Source organism: Chroicocephalus ridibundus, chromosome 14 (genome assembly GCF_963924245.1).
Source record: "Chroicocephalus ridibundus chromosome 14, bChrRid1.1, whole genome shotgun sequence".
Taxonomy (NCBI): domain Eukaryota; kingdom Metazoa; phylum Chordata; class Aves; order Charadriiformes; family Laridae; genus Chroicocephalus; species Chroicocephalus ridibundus.
Window position 1 is genome coordinate 4,140,731 of NC_086297.1, and position 7,642 is coordinate 4,148,372.

Below are 7,642 nucleotides of genomic sequence, written 5' to 3' on the forward strand. Positions count from 1 at the left end.
AAGACGGACATTTCTCTTTCAAGCGAGGACACGGGAGCCGGGCTGGCTCGCAGCAACACCTCTCCTCCCTTTCATCTCCTTCCCGCGCCCGGCATGGCGGGCACGCAGCCCTCCCTCCAGACGTGCCACTGGCCTGGTTAATCACATCCTCCCGATCCGCGCACAAACGGGAGCTGCCACCACACGGGAGAAACGGCTCCAGCCAAAACATCAGCCGGGAGATGCTGGTCCATCCCCCACCCCCGGCAGAGCCACCCACGTCAGCAGGGCGCGAGGCAGGAGTCCCTGCCTTCACCGGGGGCCTCCCGTGCACAAGGTTCTCAGGAGCCCTCAATAAATATAACATTAAAAAAAAAAAAAAAAAAAAAGAAGAAGAAGAAATAAATCGATGCACCGGCTCACAAGCACCAGCAGTGGAGTGTGAACAGCTGGGGGTTTGCAGGCAGGGGTACAACAAGCCAAGCAGCGAGTCCAAGAAAAGCAAGAAAAAGCACGTTCCTAAGGAAACATTCTGCATCAAGCCCTTGAGTTGGGAACTAACCCAAGAATTAATTACAGGCTGATTTTACGGCCTTTATTTTGTGTTTTTCAAGCTGATCAGAGCAGGGACAGAAGTGCTCCGAGCGCGCCCTCACAGACGGGAGCCGGCAGGTGCGGGGACCCGCAGAGCACCCGTGCGCAGGCCCCGGGGGCTGCACCCGCAGGAGAGCGGCCAGCCCCATTCACCTTCTCCTTGGCCACCACATCCTCCTCCTCCTCGAGCCCGGGCGCCGCGGGAGGAGGCTCGCTGCCGCGTCTGCTCAGCAGCCACGGCTCTTTGGCCCCTCATAAATCCAGCCAGTAGCCCAAGAGATGGAGTGGGCACCTTCTCGCATCCCCCAGCCCCTTCCGACCCCCCCGGCGCGGGGCAGCCCGTGGTCCCGAACCCGGCAGAGCTGCGGCTGCTGGGGTCACAGCCCCCCTCAGCCCCTCCAGGCGGGCAGGCACTGCTGGCCCCGGGTCTAGAGGAGCAGGTGGCACAAAGAAATCAGGTCTTCACTCTCATCTGCCCAAGCGGAGAGCGTGGCACATCCCCTGCCTCCCCTCGCCCTCCCCAGTCGCCTCCCCGGGCGGGGGGCACGGCCACGGCGCGGCTCAGAGGCAGCCCCCGCCTCCAGAACGGAGAGATCTGTGCGAGCACTGCAGACCTGCTGCCTTTTCCTGGGCTGAGCCCTGGACAAGCTGCTCCATCACCCTAACGACACAGCTCATAATTATCTCATTTGCTATTAATTTGGATGTCACGAGAAATTCCACTCGTTTGCTTTTAATTAATATGGCCCTAAAATAAAGCCGGGGGCTGGCAGGACTCCGGCAAGAGGCGTCTGCATCAGCATGAGAGAGGATGAACCGAGACCAACAAAGGGAAGAGAGGTTGGGGTGGAAAACTATTTATGGGACTAAAGGAGACAAGCGCAAGGGCCCAGCGATGCTCCCCAACCTCACCAGTGCCCTCGGCACGCGCAGGCGCTCTCTGCACGCACCCACCAGCGCAGCCAAGGCACAAGAGGCTTCTGGACGCCCTGATGAGGCTCAGCTGTCCCAGAGAGGACCAACACTAAAAATGCCTGTTTACAGCCAGAAATTGGGGCCCAAAGCTGGGGAACGGCCTCCCTGCTCCGGCCAGAGCCGAAGGGATAGAGCCAATGGCACACAGATGCCCCGGCCAGCGCTTGGCAAGCCAAACGCACTGGGCACATGGGAGGGGAAGCTCAGCTGCAGCCTGGGGGTGACATCGCGCCCAGATGGTGGCTTGATGCCACCAGTCTGCAGATGGACACGGTTTGGGGGAAACATGGGGGAAACAGCCCCCCATAAATCCACATGACCAACACAGGTCAGAAGGGAAGAGAAATGAGAACTGGGGGGGCCGAGAGGGGGGGAAATCCCAACAAAACCACTTTCCCCGTCCTCAGCGTGAGTGTCCCAAAATACAAACCCTGAGTCACCAGAGCTCAGCCCTTGCAATGCAAACTGCACAGGCAGCATCCAGCCTGCCACAAGCTCCAGACACGGAGGTGGGGATTCATCTCACCCAGCTTTAGACGCCTGGGACCGAGTTACTCATCTGGACTCCCTCAACCACCAGAGAGGAAACAGACTCGCAGCCTAAAGCGCCTTCTCTCCCTTATCAGGGGAGCCCAGATAAGCAAGGCACGTGCCGAGATCTTCCTTTCCGATCTCTAGGTGTCCACAAAAAACGTGGCGGAAGCAGATCCGGAGAATCTGTAGCAGAAAAAAAAAATCATTTGTCATTTGACAATCATTATCAAGGCCAATCTTCTGTCTCCCTTCACATCCTCAGAGGGCAAACAGAGCTGCAAAACACGTGGCCGTAAGAGCTCGCAGGAGGCAGGTGAGAAGCTCCTCCCCGGGAGGGTGGCACCGATACCAGGTTCGGAAGGGGAATGGGTTTGTTTCCTTGTGCCAGCCCAGGTTTGCACGGAGAAGCTCCTAAGCAGCCCTTGTTCTGCCTCCAACCGCGGGCAGGGCTGAGCCTGACCCGCAGCAGCCCACCCTGCGGCGAGGGGGCTCCGCATGGGGCAGCTCAGGTTTAATTAAGCCCGTGCAGGCTGTGTCTGGTGATGAGCCCAAGGCACGGCAGCCAGAAAGGGCTCTCCAACATGTGCATCTCAGCAGGGCGAGTGACTCCCTCCAGCCTCCCCACCAGCGCAGCCAAGCAATGGTTCCTGCTTTAATTACCAGGTTCCTGGAGGCAGGAGGTGGCCGCGGGGCCGTGGCCGGGAGCCCGGGGGGGAACACGCAGCCCCCTCCTCGCTGCCACGGCTCCGAGAGCCACCCGGCCACGTGCCCCGCACACAGATGCCGTGCACCGGGGGCAGATCCAAGCGTTCCCAAGAACGGGCAGTTCTTTAAAGCTTTCCTACTCGCACATCCCCTCCTGGCAGCGTGTTCTCACGCAGGGGAGGGATCAGGCACACTCCACACCCCCAACACGACTCCAGCAAGAATCATTTTGCAGAGCTGTCTCGGTGCCACATCTCTTACAGAGAGAGGGAGGGAGTCGGGAAACCCAACCCGCACGGCACATCCCTCCACAGGGGATGGGGAGCAGCCGGGGCAGCGCGGGGGGACGCCGGTGCCACAGCCCAGCCCCATCTGGCAGCACCGGCTGAACGACAAGGCAGCAGAGGGGGCGGATTAGTTTAATCAAAGGTAGTCAGCCTTAATCCGTCCTGCGGGCACACAGCAGCGGGGCGAGGGCTGTGTTACGGTACGCCATTTCACTGCACGAGAAGCTAAAGAACTATCCCGACAACCTTCTCCTTTTTACAGAGCCCCCGCTGTAGCCACAAGAGAGGATTCAATCTCCTGCCTTCGTCTCCCCATTTTCTTCCCCTGTGGTTTCACTCCATTCTATTACTCCTTCCCACCCGCGTCCCAGATTTTTGCCAGCCCTTAATAACTTATATTTAGCAATTAGTGCTAGAGAAGAGCTCTGCCCCAGCCTGCGGCCCCTGCTCCTCACCCGGGAGGTGTCCCTGCGCGGCCACATCCCTGCCCGGCCCCGGGGCGGGCAGGAGGCACCGCTGCTGCTCTTCTCCCCCGGCTCCGGCCCCGCGCCCGGACACCCGCATCACTGAGGAGTTACCAACCACCGAGCCCCCTTCAGAGACCCCCGAACGCACCACTGAGGAGTTACCAACCACCGAGCCCCCTTCAGAGACCCCCGAACACTCACAGGCAGAAACGCTAAAGAGAAAAGTATCCTCGGTGATAATTAAAGGCAAGGCTTTATAACAAGTCAGCAACAAGTTGTTGGAACCGGAGGACAAATACCCAGAAAAGCTCATTTCCAGCAAGCAGGGAGCTAAAAAGGAAGAGATGTGATGAGTTCACTCAGGAAGAACACTCAGGCTCCAGCCTCTGAGTTTCTATTAAGGGGAGGTTTCATGCATTACAAAGCGATTTTCCCTTCCCTAGTTTATAAACCAATTAGATAAAGACCAAGTTAATCCCTTATTGTGTTCAGAGAGCCACGAGTAGACACCAAACACAGAGATTAGTCCATTTAACCACCTCCCCAGGTTTCGGCAGCCGAGAGCACATCGTACGGGACAGGCAAACGCTAAACCCAAGCGGAGCGGGGCCCTCAGCTCCGCAGGGAGGGCTGCACGGTCCCGCCACCAAGGCGGCCCCCCTCCTCCAGCTAAACCCTACAAAGGTAACTTTAATCCAAAGTCATCCGATCTCAGGAGTTTACCTGCACTCGGAGTAAGGAGAGCGCAGAGACAACGCCAGGTCACGCAGAGGGATGTGGCAGCAGCCACGCCTGGGGGAAGCACCGCATAGCAATGCTTTTTTTTTTTTTTTAATCAAAAACAAGCAAACAAACAAACAAAACCCATTAGCTTTTCCCACTTCGCCCCTGCAGGCAGAGGCCGGCTGCGGCGTTACCAGCCCCAGCTCTCACCAGGTGACCCCACAGGCCACGCACGCACCAAAAGCCCAGCACAAAGAGCCGAGCCCAGCTGCAGCCCCACGTTCCTGGTGAGAAACCAGGCTCGAGGCAGCCCAGCTCACGTCTGCTGCTGCAGAACCTCCACCAACCAGCGCACCCCAACCCCCTCACGATCAAACACCACGCAGGAGCGCACAGAGACACAAACACAGCAGAAGCGCTTAAAACTGCAGCCACTCACCCACTCGAGCTGCGCAGCCAGATCAGAAGGAGCTTCAGTCCCACCTCCCCCCTTTTCTAGCAGGGCATCCCCCCCAGACCCCCCTGGGGCACAGCTGAGCCAAACGAGGGGCTTCAGCACCTGAGAGAAATTTGCAGCGGGAGTGGTGTGACCCAGAACGTGGGCGAGCCCTGCGCCACCCCCACGCGGGCTGATTGCTCCCCAGGCCAGCAAAGCCCAGGCCAAGGTGGTCAGCCAAAAAACCGATGGGTTTCTCTGGTGTTCTGCCCGGGAGATCTACGAAACGGCCGTCCCCTGCCCTCAGCGTGCCACGTGTGCCTAAACTTGTGACAGGCTGTAGAAGACCCTGTCCCTGTGGCTTTGTGAAGCTGGTGCTTCACGTGTGGTTGGAACGAGGAATGGATGAACCGCTCGCTGCTGACAGCGGTCCCGTGGCTCCTGGGAATGGTCCCAGACCAATTCCTCCCAGTAAGAGCTCACCAGTTAGTACCTCTGCCCTTACCAGTTAGGGGGGTCCTGCAGGGCTCATCCCAAATCCAACAGTTTTGACAGAAAGGGAATGGAGGGTGTTTGCGGGAGCACAGGAGGAGGCGGGGGGCTGTGCACAGCGAGCCCGCCCTCGTTAGGCCAGATTGAGTTTCCTATTGCAGGGAGAGTGGGCTACCACTGCTAATTACAGGGCTAATAGTTCTCCATCCCAGCAGGTGACTGCCAGGGTCCCCTCCTCATCACAGCTGGAGCTGGGAAGCAGCATTTTGGCTGGGCTAACGGAGCGGCTGGGCTAGGTGGTGGACGAGGGAGGCGGCCGCGCCAGCGAGGCTGCTCCACGGCGTTCATTTGCTTCACTGGTTTCTCAAGCCGCGGTCAGCGCGGTTGCAAGGTTGATTTTTAGGAGGCTCTGTCTCCACGCTGTTCCCTTGAGACGGGGGACACGGCAGTGTGGGAAGAGGTGCTGCCCTCGCGTCCCCTCGGCCGGCGATGGCTGCCCACCGCCTCCCGCACCCCTCTCCCCTGCCAAAACCAGCAACAGACACGAACCCAAACGCTCCCTCGTGCCCTGGCCCGCCAGGCAGCCCCTCTGATCCCACGCACATCCCCAGCATCAAAGGAGCACGCTTCCACTGCGGCATTCTTCCCTTCCCGGCCTCTGTCCACCCACGGAACAAACTCCCCTGTGAGAACAGCTTTGAGGCTGCCCCGCAGCCGGCACGCTCCTTCTCGGGGCCTGAAAACTGCAGCTGCTTCTGGCTTTGTCTTTTAAAAGGTATCAATCAGCAAGGGTTTTTGGGGAAGCACCCTGTCCCCCTCTCCAACGCTCCCAAGGACCGGCCCAACAAAGCTCCCCGCCAGGCCCCGGCGCAGCCACGCTCGTCGCTCCCCACCTTTTCCCCACCCGGGTGCCAGGATGCGGCGCCGGAGGGTCCGGCCCAGCCGCCCATCCAGCAGGTGCCGCACAGACACGCAAAAGGGGCCGAATGCCCTCTCTACCCAAAGCGGCACCAAGACCGAGGCGGCAGCCAGAAAAAGGCAACAAAAGCTGCAAGATAAATTTATGCAAAATTGCCTGGCTGCATTTAATACCGACCACAGTGGCCCTGACCCTGAGCACCCCTCTCCCCTCCCAGGAAAACATCCTTTTTCCCCCTTCAGGCTGGAATCTTAACACGGCCATGGTTTTTTAAATCAACATGCCAGAGTTTTGGCTGCATTCAAGAACTCCTATATCTGCTCCTGTTGATCTTCAGAAATGGTCAGGAAAAACCTTCCGAATACGAGCAGGAACCCACACCTTTGGAGGAAAGGCTTTAGTGCTGCAAATTGGACGAGACTCGCAGTATTGATTCAGGGATAACAGCTGTTTGCTCTGTGCTCTGCTGCCAAAGCAAGGCTTCACAAAGGGCTAACCTGACTGATGGGTGGTGCTCCAAGCGGACTGGGCGCAGAGAGCTTCCTCCTGACCTGACAGGAGCGCTCCCAGTCCACTCAGACTGCAAAAACTCAAGCCTGGGATCCGGCCACCCCGACTGATTTGTGTATTAGGAGGGCCCTCCCTCCGCATTCTCCGTGGTGGGCAATTCCCTTTTCCCCTGAGATGATCCTCCCTCCAGGAAGAGCTGGTCTGCACCGTGACCCCCCCACCTCAGGTGATGTGGAAAGCGTGGCGGCAGTGTGGGAAAAGGTGCTGCCCTCGCGTCCCCTCGGCCGGGGATGGCTGCCCACCGCCTCCCGCACCCCTCTCCCCTGCCAAAACCAGCGACAGACACAAACCCAAACGCTCCCTCGTGCCCTGGCCCGCCAGGCAGCCCCTCTGATCCCACGCGCACCCCCGGCATCAAAGGAGCACGCTTCCACACTGGGTACCATCGTGCCCTTCCATCCGAATCGCGCTTCGGCGGCAAAGCCCAGCAAGTTCCCACCATGACCAGCAACACAAGAGCCCCGTGTGCCCAGCACAGACACGACCCGCACACAGCCACGGAGGCCGGGTCGCTGCTGCATGCCACCACGGCAGCAGGTGCGCAGAAGCCACCGACACCACACAGACAGCAAGCTTCTCAGGTTCTGGAGTCCAGACCTCCGAGCCTCTTCCAAAATCCGCAGCAGACTGTTGGCTCCGTCCCCTCCCTCGTGAGTCAGACGCCCACCTGAAACACAGCGTCCTCTGCCCGTCTGTCAGGACCAGCCGGAGCTGCGTTCCTCCGGGCTTCTGTTCCCCGGAGACGGGCAAAGTGACTGTGAGAGTACAGGCTGCAGGGACTGGGTGGAAGTCATTCCAAAAATGAGGAGAAGGGAAGTCTCTTTGCCACAGAGGTGTGGTGGGAGCCAAAAGCCAGCTCTGAAGTTTGTTTATAACTAAGTGCAGTGCTCCAGCACCTCTTTGTAAATCACCTCCTGCAATTGCCCAAGTACTCAAATAAGTTGTTGCAAACTTACAAGTG